At 37.2% G+C, this 21,224-nt stretch overlaps 1 protein-coding gene across 3 annotated transcripts in view; it reads right to left on the bottom strand.

Annotated features, from left to right (window-relative positions):
• LOC106092974 (serine/threonine-protein kinase OSR1) overlaps positions 1-21,224 on the bottom strand; it is a 172,923-nt gene that overhangs the window by 90,383 nt on the left and 61,316 nt on the right. For all 3 annotated transcript variants that reach the window (XR_009396931.1, XM_059361963.1, XM_059361964.1), the window contains exon 2: positions 6,160-6,213. The gene's annotated coding sequence lies outside the window, so the exon portion shown is untranslated. The remainder of the gene's footprint in view (positions 1-6,159; positions 6,214-21,224) is intronic.

Below are 21,224 nucleotides of genomic sequence, written 5' to 3'. Positions count from 1 at the left end.
AGGTGAGGCAAATGAGTTATTGAACATGTGTGGAATTTTGAAGGGGGTCCACCCATAGGAATTATGAGCTGCGAGTTGAGATAGGACATCTGCGCTTTGCGTCAGCGGAATGTATTGATACCTTCAAAAATCTCGTTGGAAGTATACGCAGTTCCTGCGGGGCAAAACTCGAGCTTGTGAGAAAGATGGACATCCCACAGCTCACAAAGGCGAAGATCTTCATCAAGGATGTGGGCGGCGAAATCGCGACGGAACGCATGATGGAAGACTTAAAAAAGCGAAACCAAGATTTGGTCGTGGAAAAAAAACCAAAACCAAGATTTGGGTGTGAAGGAATGGGAGGTTTTCCACAGGGAGGAGAAGGAGAAAGGAACTCTCTTTGTGGTGGGTATTGATCAAGTCTCCATGACAAGGCATGGCGTACTATAGGGCCATGGTCGTCTTTTTCAAGATTGGGAAGACAAGGATAGGCAAATATCCTCATATTAAGACATCAGGCGGTGCAGTGGCGGGACACTCAATAGGGCCTAACGGACAGGGGGCCGACGACGAAACAATCACCGACTCTTTCAATATTGGGAAGTCTAGGATAAACAAAAATTCTAATACTAAAACATTAGGGATGTCAGAAGCGAGAGATCCATCACGGCCTAATGAACAGGGATAAAGATCCCAATGCTAAAACATCACGCAATGACAGAGAACTCCATGCCGCATGACGCACAGGGAGCAGACGAAGCCCATTTGGAAGACTAGTAAAGCCAAAGATCCTAATATTGGAACATCAGGCCGTGCAGGGATGGTAGACTCAATACAGCCTTTCGACTTTCCCAAGATTCGGAAGACTAGGAGAGGCGTGCAGTGACCGGAAACTCAACCAAAAGAAAAGGAAGCAGACGATGAGACCATCATCCACTCCCAAGAAGCCCATCTAATAGAGGACCAGAGCGAGACAGCTACTCACGCTCTGATGGAGAAAACCAGCAAGTACAAGATTCATATTGCCTTAATTCAGAAGCCATGGACGATCCGAAACAATGTTTCTGTACTGAACCATATCAGCTAATAATAATTATATGCTAACACTGGTACTCGGCCGAGGACCTGAGTTATTTATCATAAAAATTTAAATTATATAATTTCCCCAGAGTTGTCAAGGTCGGATGCAACAGTGGTGAGACGGGCAGACGGTGGAGCATACCTGGCATCACTTTATCAGCTTTTCGACACCGCCACCCACGTCGGAGTTGCAACGGCTGGTAAGGAAAGTAAAACAAAAAAAAAAAAAAAAACAGGAAACAAGGAACTAATAGATCAGGGCCAAGCCCTGGCAGAGTTCTTGAATACTAACGACCTAATAACACTTAATATTGGTAACACCGCTACAATTGTTAATAGGATTAAGGAGGAGTTTTAAATGTGACAATATGTTCGGAAAATCTAATCGATGAGGTTCAGGACTGAAGGGTCTCGGAACACTTTTTTCAGACCATCGCTACATTAGGTTTAGAATCGCACGGTCTGCGCCGAATCCGATAAGCTTCCGGAATAAGTTGAAAAGCAAGTGGAAAAAATGCGGAAGACTACTCAGAAGAAGTCTTGGGACTTTCGAAGATAGTTGTCCTCTTCGGGAAAGGAAATCCGCCCAAGAAAAACCCTGGATGGCTGGGGAGATACGCAATATTGGGAAAGAGGTCCGCAGACTTTTTAACAGAGCACGTCTTAAAAAAGCGGAAGTATATTGGGATGTGTATTAAAAAGTAAAAAAACCTCCTGGAAGCTTTTCTGCGAACAGGTCTACGGCAAAAAAAAAATAATGAAATAAGTAAGTCTACAACTTTTTATGTGTTGATCTTGGCGTTTCAAAATGTTCTAGGCATTTGTAGACGAGGACATAAGCTTTCAGGAAAGTCCGTATATTTTATACAGGGTGTAGAAGTTTACCACTTAGGACTTCTCCAACCTTTTGGGGGAATAACTTCTTATCTACTGAATCGATTTACATGATTTAGCACTCTAGAGAAAGAGCTTGAAGATATCTAAAAAAATACTCATAATGTACCATGCCATCGTACACCGTTAAAGAGTTATGAGTTGTTTTTTTAAATATCAAAATTTTGAGTTGGTTTTTTCCGTGTTTTCTAAATAACTCCGTCAAATTTCCCAAAATTTGTGCCAGTATATGTATGAACAAAATAAAAAATCATGTCAATATCTTTAGCGGTTTAAAAATAGTATCATATTCGATGAAAAATGTTTTTTGTCAAAAATTTGCAAAATTTTTCAAAAAAGTTACTCACATTTCCATCCAGTGTTCGGAAACGTTGGACATAAAAGCATTATCATTTCTTTTCATTTTCACAACGTGGAGGTGTTGAGAAAAATTTGAAGTGCTAATTTGACACATTTCATTTGCCAATATGGCCAAATTATTTACTAAATTTCAAAAGTTTCACACTGCCAAAAAAGTTTCACGGTGCTTTTTTTTTGTGCTTGAATTAAAGCTTGAAATGTTTCCAACAATTTAAGGTATGTCTCGCCATATCCTAGCTATAAATGAGGTTATGGCAACCAAAATACTAAAAAAAATCGATTTTTAAGAAGTGCTATATTCACTGTTATAAACAAGAGCTACGTCACATTTTATTGCACATGTGAGAAACTTTTTTCCTGTGTCAATTCTGCTACAAAATACATAAAGAATTATAATATCTCTATCCTGTCCGATTTTATGTAAACGCCAACATAAAAGTTAATTTTTCAAAAAAGCCTCCTCCAAGAAACCCATGGTACGACCAAGAGTGTCGAGATGCTACTGAGGCCAAGAATGCGGCGTATAGAGCAACCCTGCAATTAGTAGCAACGAGCCAGATGAAGGAGAGGTATCGGGAGAAAAGGAGAGAGGATAAACGTCCTGAAGCCCGAATATTCTACCAAAGAATTAAACATCAAACCCATGGCTTTGGTGCAGGCACATCCTCCTGCAGAGACAAAGAAGGAAATCTGGTAACTGACACAGATAACATGATGAGGATATGGAAAAACATTTTACCTAACTGCTAGCGTCCGAAGTTGGCGACGTTAGGCTGTATTAAGTTTCCCGTCCCTGCATTTGCCTGATGTTCCAATATTAGGGTCTTTGCCTATCTTAGCCTTCCATAACTTGAGTAAATTAGCTTCTTGGAAGTTGGTGATGGTCTTATCACCCGCTCTCTGTTCTTCAGGTTGCATTGACATTCCTGTCACTGCACTGCAGAATTAGGTTCATTGCCTATCCTAGTCTTCCGAATCTTGATAAAGTCGGTAATGGTTCCATCATCTGGTCCCTGTTCCTTAGGCTGTGTTGAGTCCCTCGTCCCTGCACTGCCTAATGTTTTAATATTAGTATCTTTGCTAATGCCAGTCTTCCCATTATGGGGGCAGTCGGTGATGGTCTCGTCGTCAGACCCCTGTTTGTGAGTCACCTGCCACTGCACGGCCTGATGTCTCAATATGAGGATTCTTGCCTATTCTATTCTTCCCAATCTTGAAAAAGACAGCTTTGTTCTCGTAGTGCCCCACGCGTTTAGCTTAGCTAAACTTGTCACGGAGACTTGACCAGAGCCAACCACAAACAAAGAGAGTTCTCTCCTCCTTCTCCTCCCTGTGGAAGACCTCCCATTTCTCTGCGATTAAGCCTTGGTTTTGCTTGGTTCAGCAAACAACAGACTTTTCAGCGGTAAGCCTGCTGCTCTGAAATTATAGAACTACTGCTATAATAGCAGGACTATTGCTACAATATCAACAAAATTAACTACTAATATTCAGCAGACAGTGTTTGCTATTTTCAGCAAACTTTTTCTATGAGTGTAGTAGAGTAATAACAAAGATGCGAGCGAGTCAACCACATTTCGAAATGTTAACCAACCACAACCATCAGGTAGCTTCTTTACAGCAATATTCCACAAATTAAAATCATCTCTTCAAACATAATTTCTAAAAAAAAATATCTAAATTAATCAAAACAAGCAACAGGCATACAAAATAGCAAAACAATACTTTCCAGCAGATTTTTGTACTTAAAACAGCAGATTTTGTTTGTTGATTTAGCTGACCGACATTTATGCTAATAGGTTTGCTGAAACTGCAGTTATGTCTGATATCTCATTTTCAGCAGACAAAAACTGATGTTTTAGCAAACATTTTTTCTGTTTTGAGTAACAAATTTGGTTGAGTGTGGACATATAATTATGGACACTTATGTTTTGTATGCATAAATTACAAAAGGATATAATTTTTGTCACTTAATTAGGCTTTTCGGATGGTTCTTAAAGTTCTCAATGTCCTTAAGGCTCAGTTAATTAAATATTTAATTGTGTAACCCTTTCTGCTCCTCAAATTGGGTAAAGACTTGCAACATTTTAGCAAACCTGGGAGATATTTAGCCATAATCCTACAAGGATTTTAAAACTTATTAGAATTTCAACGTTTCCATCCTCTAAGCGATCTCGACATCTTCCGATAGCTTTTTAATGGATTTTAAAAAGATGATCTAAGAGTATCAGACCAATAAATCTATGTTTTTGGCCGAAAAACCAGGGTTTAACCCCCCTAGGGACATGTTTTGGATCATTCTCGTGCATAAAAACAAATGAATCTGCCATGTAATGATCCGCAAATGTTTTCATTGCATTTTCCATTACATCTCTGTGTAAATTAGGAACCAAAACATTATCATGAAAAAGCACCCCAACAATTATAGAGCCCCATCATGATTTATGGTCTTTAAAGTATACTGAGGGTGAAGTTTCTTGTTTGGAGGACTTCGTATGTATTTTTTACCATCCAAGAAAGTTGACTCTCAGTATACTTTAAAGGCCATAAGTACTGATAGGGGCAACATAACTAGTTTGGGGTGCTTTATACGGTGTGATGTGGTACCTTAACGTTAGAATAGTCTAAGAATGGATCGCCATTTGTATAAAGATGCAATGGAAAATGCTATGAAAGCATTTACGGATCACTACATGGCAGATTCATTTGTTTTTAGGCTCGTGAATGATCCAAAACATGCTCCTAAGGGCGTTAAACTCCGGTTTTTCTACTAAAAACATAGATTTATTGGTCTGGTCCTCTCAGATAATCGCGTTAAAACCCCTTAAAAAACTTTCAGAAGATGTCAAAATGGCTTTGGGGAGGAGAAAAGCTGAAATGCTGATGAGTTATTCGAGAATGTACAAAGATTTTGACTAAACATCTCCCAGGTTCGCTAAAAAATTCAGTTGCAAGACTAACCCCAAGTTGAAGAGCACAAAAGGGTTACTCAACTAAATATTAAGGTTAACTGAGCCTTAAGAACCTTAAGAATAACCCAAAAACCCAATTTAAGTTACACAAATTATACCCATATACATAAGTGTCCCTAATAAGCTGTTCAGCCAAAAATTGGACGGAATATTTCCTTTATTTTTTTATGTTTAACTCAGTAACTTATTTTCCTATATTTTCTTATATATACATGTTTCTAACCGTAGCATATGGGATTAGGTTAGGTTGAAAAGAGGGCGGATATTAATCCGCCCCATTTTAGTATGGACATACACCTTAGCCAGAAATCGGCTTGTTGTGCACTTTAAAAACTAAAAAACCCTTAATTGTTTTCCATTCCACTGCCCTAAGTTGGTTCATGTCTAAGTACCAGTGTCAGTTGGCCGCGAAAGCCGGGCAATGACAAAGGAAATGCTCTAACGACTCATCATCTTCCCCATATGCCCTACACATGCTATCGCTTGGCGCACCGATTTTGCATAAGTGAGCTAGTAGTCCGAGGTGTCCCGTTATGACACCAAAAGCTATACTGACATCCTTCTTAAATCCTTTCATCCATCACCCCATAGGATTTTCTACGTCAAACGAAAAGGCTTCGGCCAAGTTTATCGACGGCAGTTCTCTGGCCTACACTGCCAAATCGTCTGCCCTTTCATTCCCCCTTACTCTATATGGGATTACTAATGAAAAATATTATTTTTGTCATTTAATTTCAATAAAAAAAAAGTAGATTTTTCGAAACTTAACACGGTGTCCCTAATTTTATGGCCACCAAAGTATATATATAGCATCTCATTTTTTAAATTCGTAGCCAACACTATACGTACATTGGATTCTTAAAAAAAAACTTACCTTTGTTAGTAGTTAAGAGTATCCAAACTACAGTGTCAATTCTCAGTTTGTTATCTAAAAATAAAAAAAGCATTTATTTACATTTATCTATGTGCACCATATTCTAATTATTATTTTTTTGCTTTCTTTTGAGTTGAGCTCAACTGCAGCCCGGATAGCCTTTTTGAGGTATGAAAAACTACGAATAATAAAAATCATGCGGCGATGAAGGGAAAAAATAAACACTAGCAGAAAATAATCAAACAATTTTTTAGGCATCACAGATGGTAAAACTGAATGACTAAGTGAATTAAAACAAGTATGGAAAGGCAAAAGTCGGTCGGTGCCGACTAGATTATACCCAACACTTACCCTATAAGTGCAAACTAGAGCTATATCTAATTCTGAATCGAATCGAATTTCGTCCCCTAACCGCCAAAATACATCTTTTTGTATTTCAGTTTATAATAGGAACCGATCGATCGATAGGATAGCATCGACAATTTACGACGTTTTTACGTTTCCACCTTCTGTTAAAAATTTGTGTCGATAATCCAAACAGTTATGATTTTGCAACAAAAACAATTTTAATGTAAGTACCATTTTAATTTTGGTAGATGAATTCTGTGACAGTGAAGGGCACTTACATTATTTTCGCCAGACATGAGAACCTCAAACAAATCAGGAATTAACTGCAAAAAATAGGTTGGTTACACTCAACCTAATTTGTTATTCAAAAAAGTAAAAATGTTTGCTAAAACAGCAGTTTTTGTCTGCTGAAAATTGGAAAGCATACATTACTGCTATTTCGGCAATTATAGGACTGCTGTTTTAGCAAACATTTCGGTGAGCTAAATCAGCAAACAAAATCTGATGTCTTTAGCACAAAAAAATGTTATGCTGTGTCTTATGTTTGTTTGTTACTTGTTGTGATTACTTTAGGCATTTTTTTAGAAAATTCGTTGGAAGAGATGATTTTAATTTGTGGAATATTACTGTAAAGATCTGCTGAAATCTTTGTCCATAACAGCAAACATTTTCTGCTTTTTCAAATTAAAAAAAAGTTAAAAAAAGCCCAAAGACATTAAACACACCACAAATGTTGAGACTCTTTAAAGTGTTTTTGTTGTTTTGTTTTGAAATAGAAGCAAGAAATAAAACACATTGAACTAAGCTGGTTAAACCAACACCAAAATTAAATAATTTTGTGATCAAACTAAAGAAGCGCAAAGAAATGCATTTCAAAATTTTTTACGTTCCATCTTGTTTTTCAGTTTAACAAGCATATAACTTAATTTTTTTGTTTTAATATGTGCAATTTGCTAATTTTTGATCGAATTTAAATAATAGCAGGCAACCTAATTACTATCATTATATTTCTACTTTTAAACAAAAAATTGTCGCCTAAAATTGACAATTTTTTTTATTAATTTATAGCAAATGCCTCAATTGTTGCTTAGAAGTTAAAAAATTTTTAAGATTTATTCAAAAGTTTAACATTTTTAATTTAATATCAGCTGACAGTGTTTGCTGATATCAGCAGACTAATTTTTCTGGGTGCACATTTACATTTGTATTTAATTTTTATACCCTCCACCATAAGATGGGGGGTATACTAATTTCGTCATTCTGTTTGTAACTACTCGAAATATTCGTCTGAGACCCCATAAAATACATATATTCTTGATCGTGGTGAAATTTTATGTCGATCTAGCCATGTCCGCCCGTCCGTCTGTCTGTCGAAAGCACGCTAACTTCCGAAGGAGTAAAGCTAGCCGCTTGAAATTTTGCACAAATACTTCTTATTAGTGTAGGTCGGTTGATATTGTAAATGGGCCATATCGGTTCATGTTTTGATATAGCTGCCATATAAACCAATCTTGGGTCTTGACTTCTTGAGCCTCTAGAGTGCGCAATTCTTATCCGATTGGGATGAAATTTTGCACGACGTGTTTTGTTATGACATCCAACAAATAACCTAATATAGCTGCCATATAAACCGATCTTGGGTCTTGACTTCTTGAGCCTCTAGAGTGCGCAATTCTTATCCGATTGGAATGAAATTTTGCACGACGTGTTTTGTTATTATATCCAACAACTGCGCCAAGTATGGTTCAAATCGGTCCATAACCTGATATAGCCATATACACCGATCTGGGATCTTGACTTCTTGAGCCTCTAGAGTGCGCAATTCTTATCCGATTGGAATGAAATTTTGCACGACGTGTTTTGTTATGACATCCAACAACTGTGCCAAGTATGGTTCAAATCGGTCTATAACCTGATATAGCTGCCATATAAACCGATCTTGGGTCTTGACTTCTTGAGCCTCTAGAGTGCGCACTTCTTATCCGATTGGAATGAAATTTTGCACGACGTGTTTTGTTACGATATCCAACAACTGTGCCAAGTATGGTTCAAATCGGTCCATAACCTTATATAGCTGTCATTTAAACCGATCTTGGGTCTTGACTTCTTGAGCCTCTAGAGGGCGCAATTCTTATCCAATTTGAATGAATTTTGGCACGTAGTATTTTGTTATGATATCCAACAACTGTGCCAAATATGGTTCAAATCGGTTCATAACCTGATATAGCTGCCATATAAACCGATCTGGGATCTTGACTTCTTGAGCCTCTAGAGGTCGCAATTATTATCCGATTTGCCTGAAATATTGTACGACGGATTCTCTCATGACCATTAACATACGTGTTTATTATGGTCTGAATCGGTTTATAGCCTGATATAGCTCCCATATAAATCGATCTCTCTATTTTATTTCTTGAGCCCACAAAGGGCGCAATTCTTATTCGAATTGGCTGACATTTTACACAGGTCTCCAACATATAATTTAATTGTGGTCCAAACCGGACCATATCTTTATATCGCTCTAATAGCAGAGCAAATCTTTTCTTATATCCTTTTTTTGCCTAAGAAGAGATGCTGGGAAAAGAACTCGACATATGCGATCCATGGTGGAGGGTATATAAGATTCGGCCCGGCCGAACTTAGCAAGCTTTTACTTGTTTCTTTTAACACCCCTCCATAATTAAGCAGCAGCCATTTTCAGCAAACAACTGACTTTTCAGTAGTAAGCCTGCTGCTCTGAAATTGCAGAACTACTGCTGTAATAGCAGCAAAATTAACTACTATGCAATATTCAGCAGACAGTGTTTGCTACAATATTTTCAGCACACTTTTTTCTATGAGTGTATCATAATCAATCGCTTTATAGAGTACGAATCGTATGTTTAAAAGTAGGGCTACAGCGGTCAAAAAAAGTATTCATCATTCAATGTTTTTTTTTTAATAAGTCTACAAAAGACAATTGGAATAAAAACATATTAAACTAATGATGCAGTAGTGCTTGTGTGATATATATGTACACAATTTCATTGTTTTTAAAGAAAAAAATAGTATTTATTAGAACAAAAAGGGCCATTTTACAGCTGAACACAAAAAATTAAACAAAAAAAGTATTCATCATTGCAAAAAAACAAAAAAATAAATAACATAATTTAAAAAAATTAATACTTTGTTATTCGACCACCGCTTCTTATAACTTCTTTTAAACGGTTTGAGATCGATTGGACTAATTTAGCGGTTATATTTTGGTCTATATTAGTCCATTCCTCCATTATCACCTGTTGCATTTGACTCTTGCTCGAAAAATTGCGCGTTCTCAATTTGCGTTCGAGATGTTCCCAAAGATGTTCAATTGGGTTCAAGTCGGGACTTTGAGGAGGAGTTTTAATGACTTTGGGGCAGTTATACAGCATCCACATCTTGGTATTTAAAGCAGAATGTTTGGGGTCATTATCTTGATAATATTGAAAGTTAAGTTTTACAGCACTATCTTTTAAATTCCTCTTTAAAATGTCAATGTAATACTTATGATCCATTACTCCATTAATAATTTCAAGATTTCCCGCTCCTGAAGCCGCCATACACCCCCAAACCATTAAACCACCTCCACCATGTTTTACAGTAGCAACTGTGTTTCGTTCTTCAAGCTCTGTATTTGGTTTTCTGTACACTATGACCTTTCCATCGCACCCAAAAAGATTAAACTTGCTCTCGTCTGCAAAAATGACTGTTTTCCAAAATGATTCGGGCTGTTATACAAACTTTTTGGCGAAGTTTAGCCTTTTCACTCGGTTTATTTTATTTATAAAGGGCTTCTTACGTGCAGTTCTTCCTCTGTAACTATGCCTTTTGAGTGTATTTCGAATTGTTTGTGTAGTAACTTCCTTCCCTAAATATTCCATAGTGTTTTTACGAAGAATGGTCGCATTTGTCTTCGGAGTTTTCTGAACTTGCCGCACTAGCCAACGCACATCTCCAACTGAAAGTGCTTTTGGTCGACCAGATCTTGGTTTATTGTCAACAGTTTTCGTTTCTGTCCACTTTCTGATGATGGATTGTATAGTAGATCGTGGTCTATTTAATATTTCACTGATAGTTTTTTGAGTTAAACCATTCCTGTGGTGTTTTATTATCAAAACTTTTACCTCATCAGAAACCTCGTTTTGCTTACGACCCATTTGGACAAAAACTATATTTTCAATGAAATTAAATATTTGCTGTCAAGGGCAAAGCCTCCTTTACTAAATAAAACAGAAAAGGGGGATTCCCAAATAATATTTGAATTTGACTTTGATGATAGCACATCAATGATGAATACTTTTTTTGTTCTGTTTTTGGTGTTATTATATAAAATTGCATTTTTTGCGCTAATTAAATTTATTTTTTGAATTTATTTTAAAACATATTACGAAAAATAAACTATTGCATAAAACTGCATTATTTGTTTACTTTAAATTTTCTTCAATTACCCAAAATAAGTGAATTTATTATCAATTTTGCTAATGATGAATACTTTTTTTGACCGCTGTATGTATCTGAGAGACGCACCAACCTCAAGCAAACCACTAATTTGGTCGACTGGTACAATATTGGACTTAAATTTAAAGTCTTTGGAAGTACACTGCAAATCTAATATTCAAATTTGGGTTCACCACTAAACCCATATTGATCATCTGGGAGAATATGGGACGCAAATAAAAGGCGTTTGAATGTAAAGTACGAAGGTCATAACCAAATTTGGGCACATCTAAGAATCTCCCAAGCCGTAATTATGGGTCGATTGTAAAATGTAGTATTTAATGACTAAATGGGAGAAGATTACGGATTTGAAATATTAGGAACGAAGGGAGCGGGGCGGTCCAGTTTCGGCCACTTCAGTCCGATCCAAATCCCCGATTATAAGCACTATCAAGGCAAATAAAACAATTAACAAGTAAAAGCGTGCTAAGTTCGGCAGGGCCGAATCTTATATACCCTCCACCATGGATCGCATTTGTCGAGTTCTTTCCCGGTATCTCTTCTTAGGCAAAATAAAGGATATAAGAAAAGATTTGCTCTGCTATTAGAGCGATATAAAGATATGGTCCGGTTTGCACCACAATTAAATTATATGTTGGAGACCTGTGTAAAATGTCAGCCAATTCAAATAAGAATTGCGCCCTTTGTGGATTCAAGAAGTAATATAGAGAGATAGATTGATATGGGAGCTGTATCGGGCTATAGACCGATTCAGACCATAATAAACACGTATGTTAATTGTCATGAGAGAATCCGTCGTACAAAATTTCAGGCAAATCGGATAATAATTGCGACCTCTAGAGGCTCAAGAAGTTAAGATCCCAGATCGGTTAATATGGCAGCTATATCAGGTTATGAACCGACTTGTACTTTATATGAAATAGTTGTTGAAAGTAACAATAAAAAACGTCTTGCGAAATTTCAGCCAAATCGGATAGGAATTGCGCCCTCTAGAAGCGCAAGAAGTCAAGTCCCCAGATCTGTTTTTATGGCAGCTATATCAGGTTATGAACCGATTTGAACCATATTTGGCACAGTTGTTGGATATCATAACAAAATACTACGTGCCAAAATTCATTCAAATTAGATAAGAATTGCGCCCTCTAGAGGCTCAAGAAGTCAAGACCCAAGATCGGTTTATATGACAGCTATATAAGGTTATGGACCGATTTGAGCTATACTTGGCACAGCTGTTGGATATCGTAACAAAACACGTCGTGCAAAATTTCATTCCAATCGGATAAGAATTGCGCACTCTAGAGGCTCAAGAAGTCAAGACCCAAGATCGGTTTATATGGCAGCTATATCAGGTTATAGACCGATTTGAACCATACTTGGCAAAGTTGTTGAATATAATAACAAAACACGTCGTGCAAAATTTCATTCCAATCGGATATGAATTGCGCACTCTAGAGGCTCAAGAAGTCAAGACCCAAGATCGGTTTATATGGCAGCTATATCAAAACATGGACCGATATGGCCCATTTACAATACCAACCGACCTACACTAATAAGAAGTATTTGTACAAAATTTCAAGCGTCTAGCTTTACTCCTTCGGAAGTTAGCGTGCTTTCGACAGACAGACGGACGGACATGGCTAGATCGACATAAAATTTCACGACGATCAAGAATATATATACTTTATGGGGTCTCAGACGAATATTTCGAGTAGTTACAATCAGAATGACGAAATTAGTATACCCCGCATCTTATGGTGGAGGGTATAAAAACACGTTAAATTCGACCGGGCCGAAGTCCGCTAAAAAAGCACTATTAAAAAGCAAGAATTTTATTCGAGAATTGATATGCATTTATACAGCAATATGATTTTACGTTCCGTTTATTGGGCCAAGTTTTGAGGTGTCAAAAACAACTCGAAGTTTCAAATTCGTTGATATAGGTTATTAAGTACAATTTGGGCCATTCTTTGTACATTTAATCGAAGATCGGTCTACACAAATATGGTCTGATCTGGGCCATATTCTGTTCGGATGTCACAAGGCTTTATACAATTCACTGTTCCAAGATTCAGAACAATCGGACAAATTTGTAGGTGTGTAATACGACTCTAAGTTACAAACTGCATTCAAATAGGACTTAAATTGACAGTTTAAGCTTACTTTTTAATAATGGTACTAATTGCACTTACCTCTAAATTACTTAATACTTTGTCCTTCATGTGTCAGCGAAGAAAATGTGCCAAAAATGTCGTTATCTTTATTTAAATGCATTCAATTTTTTTTACCACTAAATGCATCAATCAAAGAAGTGATCTGCTATGATTTATTAAATAAAAACCTCCTGTAAAGTTTTGACTTTGTCACTTACATTTTTTTAGCAGTTATGGGACAATATGGGAGCTACATCGAAGTCTGAACTGATTTGGACCAAATTCTTTAGATATAGTGGTAGTCGTCGAGAAAACCGTTCTGTTAAATGGGAAGATTGGCTCTAGAAGTAAAAATCGGACGAAATATGTATATAGGATCTTTATCTTGTATATCTGAACGGATTGCTATGAAATTCCTCAGCACTGTCGAAGTCCATAAGAAAATCTTTCCTGCCAAATTTCCTCAAGTCGGACGAGCATATATGTAACAAGTAAAAGCGTGCTAAGTTCGGCCGGGCCGAATCTTATATACCCTCCACCATGGATCGCATTTGTCGAGTTCTTTTCCCGGCATCTCTTCTTAGGCAAAAAAGGATATAAGAAAAGAGTTGCTCTGCTATTAAAACGATATCAAGATATGGTCCGGTTCGGACCACAATTATATTATATGTTGGAGACCTGTGTAAAATTTCAGCCAATTCGTATAAGAATTGGGCCCATTGGGGCTCACGAAGAAAAATAGAGAGAACAATTTATATGGGATCTGTATCGGGCTATAGACCGATTCAGACCATAATAAACACGTTTGTTGGTGGTCATGAGAGGATCCGTCGTACAAAATTTCAGGCATATCGGATAATAATTGCGACCTCTAGGGGTCAAGAAGTCAAGATCCCAGATCGGTTTATATGGCAGCTATATCAGGTTATGAACCAATTTGAACCATACTTGGCACAGTTGTTGGATATAATAACAAAACATGTCATGCAAAATTTCATTCTGATCAGACAAGAATTGCGCACTCTAGAGGCTCAAGAAGTCAAGACCCAAGATCGGTTTATATGGCAGCTATATCAGGTTATGGACCGATTTGAACTATACTTGGCACAGTTGTTGGATATAACAACAAAACACGTCGTGCAAAATTTCATTCCAATCGGATAAGAATTTCGCCCTCTAGAGGCTCAAGAAGTCAAGACCCAAGATCGGTTTATATGGCAGCTATATCAGGTTATGGACTGATTTAAACCATACTTGGCACAGTTGTTGGATATAATAACAAAACACGTCGTGCAAAATTTCATTTCAATCGGATAAGAATTGCGCACTCTAGAGGCTCAAGAAGTCAAGACCCAAGATCGGTTTATATGGCAGCTATATCAGGTTATGAACCGATTTGAACCATACTTGGCACAGTTGTTGGATATAATAACAAAACATGTCATGCAAAATTTCATTCTGATCAGACAAGAATTGCGCACTCTAGAGGCTCAAGAAGTCAAGACCCAAGATCGGTTTATATGGCAGCTATATCAGGTTATGAACCGATTTGAACCATACTTGGCACAGTTGTTGGATATAATAACAAAACATGTCATGCAAAATTTCATTCTGATCAGACAAGAATTGCGCACTCTAGAGGCTCATGAAGTCAAGACCCAAGATCGGTTTATATGGCAGCTATATCAGGTTATGGACCGATTTGAACTATACTTGGCACAGTTGTTGGATATAATAACAAAACACGTCGTGCAAAATTTCATTCCAATCGGATAAGAATTGCGCACTCTAGAGGCTCAAGAAGTCAAGACCCAAGATCGGTTTATATGGCAGCTATATCAGGTTATGAACCGATTTGAACCATACTTGGCACAGTTGTTGGATATAATAACAAAACATGTCATGCAAAATTTCATTCTGATCAGACAAGAATTGCGCACTCTAGAGGCTCAAGAAGTCAAGACCCAAGATCGGTTTATATGGCAGCTATATCAGGTTATGAACCGATTTGAACCATACTTGGCACAGTTGTTGGATATAATAACAAAACATGTCATGCAAAATTTCATTCTGATCAGACAAGAATTGCGCACTCTAGAAGCTCAAGAAGTCAAATCCCCAGATCTGTTTATATGACAGTTATATCAGGTTATTGACCGATTTCAACCATACTTGGCACAGTTGTTGGATATCATAACGAAATACTTCGTGCAAAAATTCATTCAAATCGGATAAGAATTTCGCCCTCTAGAGGCTCAAGAAGTCAAGACCCAAGATCGGTTTATATGGCAGCTATATCAGGTTATGGACTGATTTAAACCATACTTGGCACAGTTGTTGGATATAATAACAAAACACTTCGTGCAAAATTTCATTTCAATCGGATAAGAATTGCGCACTCTAGAGGCTCAAGAAGTCAAGACCCAAGATCGGTTTATATGGCAGCTATATCAGGTTATGAACCGATTTGAACCATACTTGGCACAGTTGTTGGATATAATAACAAAACATGTCGTGCAAAATTTCATTCTGATCAGACAAGAATTGCGCACTCTAGAGGCTCAAGAAGTCAAGACCCAAGATCGGTTTATATGGCAGCTATATCAGGTTATGGACCGATTTGAACTATACTTGGCACAGTTGTTGGATATAATAACAAAACACGTCGTGCAAAATTTCATTCCAATCGGATAAGAATTGCGCACTCTAGATGCTCAAGAAGTCAAGACCCTAGATCGGTTTATATGGCAGCTATATCAAAACATGGACCGATATGGCCCATTTACAATATCAACCGACCTACACTAATAAGAAGTATTTGTGCAAAATTTCAAGCGGCTAGCTTTACTCCTTGGGAAGTTAGCGTGCTTTCGACAGACAGACGGACGGACATGGCTAGATCGACATAAAATGTCACGACGATCAAGAATATATATACTTTATGGGGTCTCAGACGAATATTTCGAGTAGTTACAAACAGAATGACGAAATTAGTATACCCCCCATCTTATGGTGGAGGGTATAAAAAGATGCTATGTCTAAATCTGAGCCGAATTCGACCAAACTTCTGAGATGTTGTGGTATTCCTCGAGAAAAGCGTTGTGCAAAATTTTGGGCAGATTGGTCAATAAATGCGCTTGCATGGGCTCAAAAAGTGAAAATCAGGCGATATATATGGGATCATTATTTAAATCTGAACCGATTTGTATGATATTCACTAGTGCTGTTGAAATACATGAAAAAATTCTTTCTGCAAAATTTTGAAAGAATCGGTTAACAACATACACGAACATATATATGGGAGCTATGCCCAAATATGAACGATTTTTTCCTTGACTAAAAAAATGTCACTGCCAAATTTGAAGATGATCGGATGAAAATTGCGGCCTAAACTTTGTTCAGACGGACACAGACAAATCGAATCATAAAGTGATTCTGAGTCGATCCGTACACTTATCAACGGGTCTATCTCTCGTTCTTTCTGGGTGTTACAAAGAAATGCACTAAGCTTTAATACTGTGTACCACAGCAGTGGTGTAGGATGTAAATAGGTACCACTTCCAACACGGTAAGGAAAAACCGCGTTAAGTTTGGCTGTCATATATATTGATAGGTGGATTGCTTCATGTATGTAGGAGCTAAACATTTCAAATCGCGACATCGCTTTATATAGAAACTTTATCGTATTATGGACCAATTTGAACTATACTTCGGATTACTAATGGAGGCCATACGAGAAGTCATCGTGCATAATTTCAGCCAAATCGGCTAATTGCTTTTTCTAGCGGCTTAAGAAACACAATCGAGAGATGTGGTTATGTGGGAGCTATATAAGATTTACATCAATAAGAAGTACTTGTGCAAAATTTCGAGCGACTAGCTTAAATCGTTCACAACCCCCACCTTTGTGACCATCTGCCATTTATTTATGATATGATATTTATTCCAATCATCGTTATGATATTATATCTTAGCCATTCCACCACTCCTTTAATTGCAAGGATATCTGCTTGATACACACTACAGTGGTCGGATAATCTTCTCGATATGGCCAGTCCTAGTTCTTCGAAGTACACACCAAAACCCACCTGGTCGTCTAGTTTGGAACCATCCGTATATAAGATTATGTAACCGCAATCGGTCCTATCAGGAATAGTGGTACAATACTTGTTATCTAAAAGTGGCTCAGGCAATGTGAAATCCCTGGAACATCGGGCATTGTATCAAGGATAACACTGTGTCCGTAGCCGCCGCATGACCAAAGAGAAAGCTGTCTTAGCCTCATAGCAGTGGTCGCAGCAATATGTATAGCCACAATGTCCAGATTAAATTCAGTGCATCAGAAAACAAGCCATCCTTTGGACCCGGCGTCCACCAGACCACAACACCATATAGCATTTTATTGTTACTTTGCGCTTTTAGTAATCAGAACATTCTCTCCTCCCAATGAGACGGGTACCAATGTGAATAATTTGTATCCCCTGCTGAGAAGAACTTGTTACATCTTACACGGATTTGCGCCAAGACCACTTTCAGTAGAATATCTGGAGTATATCTCTAAGAGTGCTTGGAAAATTTTCCCACACTCAACCAAATTTTTTATTCAAAACAGTAAAAATGTTTGGTAAAACAGTAGTTTTTGTCTGCCCAAAAGGAGCAGACATTACTGCTGTTTCTGCAAACATAGGGCTGCTGTATTAGCACATTTTTGACTGCTATTTCAACTAACAAAATCAGCTGTATTGTTTACACAAGTCCGCTGAAAAAATATTTTGTATGCTACTTTTCATGGTTGCCCGTTACTTCTTTTGATTTCTTTAGTCACTTTTTTCAATTTTTTTTAGAAATTTTATTGGAAGAGATGAATTTAATTTGTGGAATATTACTGTAAAGAAGCTACCATTGGTATACATTTTGAAAGGAGGCAGAGCTAGCTCCAATTTTTCGTTATTGCTCTACTAAAGTGCACATGACTGACATGGCCTTTGGTATTTAAATTTAAAGAAAAAAGTTTATGGAAAGTATACATTCAGTGGTGATTATAAACATCCACTGAGACACACATTTACACATGTGTTCTATTTTTTCTTCTAACATCTCCTTCATAATTAAGCAGCAGTTATTTTCAGCAAACAATAGACTTTTCAGCACTAAGCCCGCTACTCTGAAATCGCAGTACTATTGCTGCAATAGCAAAACTACTACTACAATAGCAGCAAAATTAACTACTGATATTTCAGTAGACAGTGTTTGCTATTTTCAGCAAACTTTTTTCTATGAGTGCACGTCATCAAAATATGCCACAAATTTTAAACCTCTTCATTTTATTTTATGTTATTTATTTAATGAATATCGACACAACAAGTTTAAAACTTAGTTATAGTGCAGGCTTATAAGAATAGTTATATATCCTTATTAAGAAATAATAAAACAATTTTGAAAGGAATAATCCTTAACATAAACTTTAGAATTCTGTAAAATAGTTAAAATAAACTTTAGAATGGGTTAGAAATTAAAATTGTTTAAAAGAAAAAAGTAGAATTGGTAAACAGCTAATTTCGAAGAAAATGGAAAGTCTTTTTTTTTTTAATTGACGCGTTGCTGATGTTTTGGATATTGTGAGGAAGAGTATTCCAAAGACGTATGATACTCGCGTTCAGATACTAGTATCCTTCTTCTAAAAGGGACAATTTTCCTACCCCTTCTAGATCGGGCAAATATTAATTTGTGATAGAGATAGTTTGGCGTTTGCTTCCAAATGATTTTATGTAAGAAAAGTAGCGATCTAGTTTTAAGTAGATTGTCGATGCTACAGCCGTAAAGGGAATTGGCCAAGTGAAAAACATGTTGAGACCTTCTTATACCATGGGCATACCTGAGAATGCTGTTGAATACTACATTTGATTTTCGTTGGCTTAGTGAATCGAAGTTTAAAAAAAAGTTCACACCCATAGATCAGACTAGGAATTAGAAATTGCTTTGCTAAAAGAATTCGAATTTCGATTGGTGTAAAAGAGTGTGTTTTCCACAGTGCACACAGCTTTGCATATATCTGCCCGACTAGAGCATTTATATGATTTAAGTTAAGAACTGTTTAAAATCACACCTAAATTCTTAGCAGTAGACAAAATATAAATTTTCTGTTGATTTGTAGTGATATCCAGGTCTCGCAAACTAAATATTTTATTTTTGTGAATAACAATCACTTTCGATTTCTGGCGGTTCAGAAATAAACCATTTGCTGAAGCCCACTTGTAGACACAGGACAGAGCCCCTAAGTAATAACTAAACGTCATCAGCATACATAAGGATTTAGCTATGGTGCAGCTGGTTATTATTGAGCCTTGTGGAACTCCCTCGGGCACTAGAATTGGCTCTGATATTCAATCCCCTACGTACACGGACTGTTACCTATTACTAAGATATGATTGAAACAATTTGGTGGAAGTATCGCTGAAATTGAAAAATCGTCTGAGCTTCACATATAAGTTATGTCGATCAACTGAGTCGAAGGCCTTCAGTGATCTAGTAGGACGAGTAAACTAACATTGTCATCATCAATTTCACCTCAAATTGATTCCGTAACAACTAATGCACTATCGCAACTATGATGGGCACGAAACCCGGATTGTCTATCGGACAACAAAGATTCATGATGGACATATTAGGACATTTGTTTATGCAAAATCTTCTTGAACACTTTCGAAAGGTAACATAATATAGAATCGGAAATCACTATTCGATTTAGGGATTGGGATGATCTTTGATCTTTTCAAAATGGTCGGATATGCACTGGAGACTGGAATTGAATTAAAGAGATGAGTAAAACAATGCAGAAGGTAAGATACTAATATTCTAATGATTCTTGGGTCAATGTCATCAAGACCAATAACATTTGACTTGACTGATCTAAGACTATGTAAAACTGTGCGATACAAAACTGCAATCAACAGCACAAGCATATTAGTGTCTTGGTAAAAAGTCGAGTCTATATCTAAGGTCGGAATATTTACAAAAGTTTCATTCAATTCGTTTACATCTCCATGGTAATTGGAAATTGCCTTGGATTTTCCAATTCCGATATCGCTTATAAACCTCCTCTTGTCTCTCGTGTCTAACGCCAAATAATATTTGGATGAATAATAATATTGTAGGCGTTTTAAAAAGTTTCCACCTGGTGTAGACTCGGTCCATGTTACGAATAAAATTCCTAATAGTGGAATCAAACCAAAGTGTTCAACTTCGTTGAACAATGAATTAAGAATTGACCCTAACACTAACTAACTCTTCTCATCTCTGTAAATTCTATATTGAGAGAACACAACATCAAAGGAAGGTGAAAATAAAATTACTCTTCTCAAAACATTACTTGGTCTTTCTTTTATTTCTCCCTCCCCTCTCTAGGTCAAAGGCAATCATTTCCTACATTGGTCGTTAGGATTTGTAGTAGATTTCTTCCCTCTGAAATCTACGCCTCTTTGCACCACTTTCGATAAATGAAAGTGCCCTGCCACTTTCTGCCAGGTGAGGTTTTATTTAGAAACAAAGTTCACACTCAACTCTCTTAATATCCGATTTCTTCCTCTACGTCCGAATGGGGATTGTTGCATCAAAAATACGTCCAATGTTGTCTTGAAGATATCCCATTTTCTTCAATGACTATATTCCAAATAGCTATATCCAAATTGATATATTCCATTGTGTATTCCTTGATAGCGAGTACCACTGCCTGTGCCGGGAAATTGGGCCGCACTTGGGGTATTCTGAAGCAAATTTGAGGGGGATGTCAACTCACTGGTTATAAAGTCGAGTAGTCGGGCGATGGTGAGAATTATAGGGAGGTGATCTGAACCAAAAGAAATTACGGCTTGCCAGCATACGTCACACAGGAGATAAGGGATATGAAAAAGTCTTACAAGCTGCAGCTCCTCGTAATCCTGGTGGGGGCATCCTCATTCGCCCTTCAGAACATGGAGCCTTAAATCTGATAAGCTATGCCCAACTGGGCGTTACCTAGGGAAGAATGTTTTATACCGAGTGCGAACGTCACTTTTCAGTGACATGCCGTAGGCTCCCGGCACCGTGGTGCAT

Source organism: Stomoxys calcitrans, chromosome 2 (assembly GCF_963082655.1).
Source record: "Stomoxys calcitrans chromosome 2, idStoCalc2.1, whole genome shotgun sequence".
Classification (NCBI taxonomy): domain Eukaryota; kingdom Metazoa; phylum Arthropoda; class Insecta; order Diptera; family Muscidae; genus Stomoxys; species Stomoxys calcitrans.
Note: the sequence above shows the minus strand (reverse complement) of the source record. Positions and strands in the feature narration are given on the sequence as shown.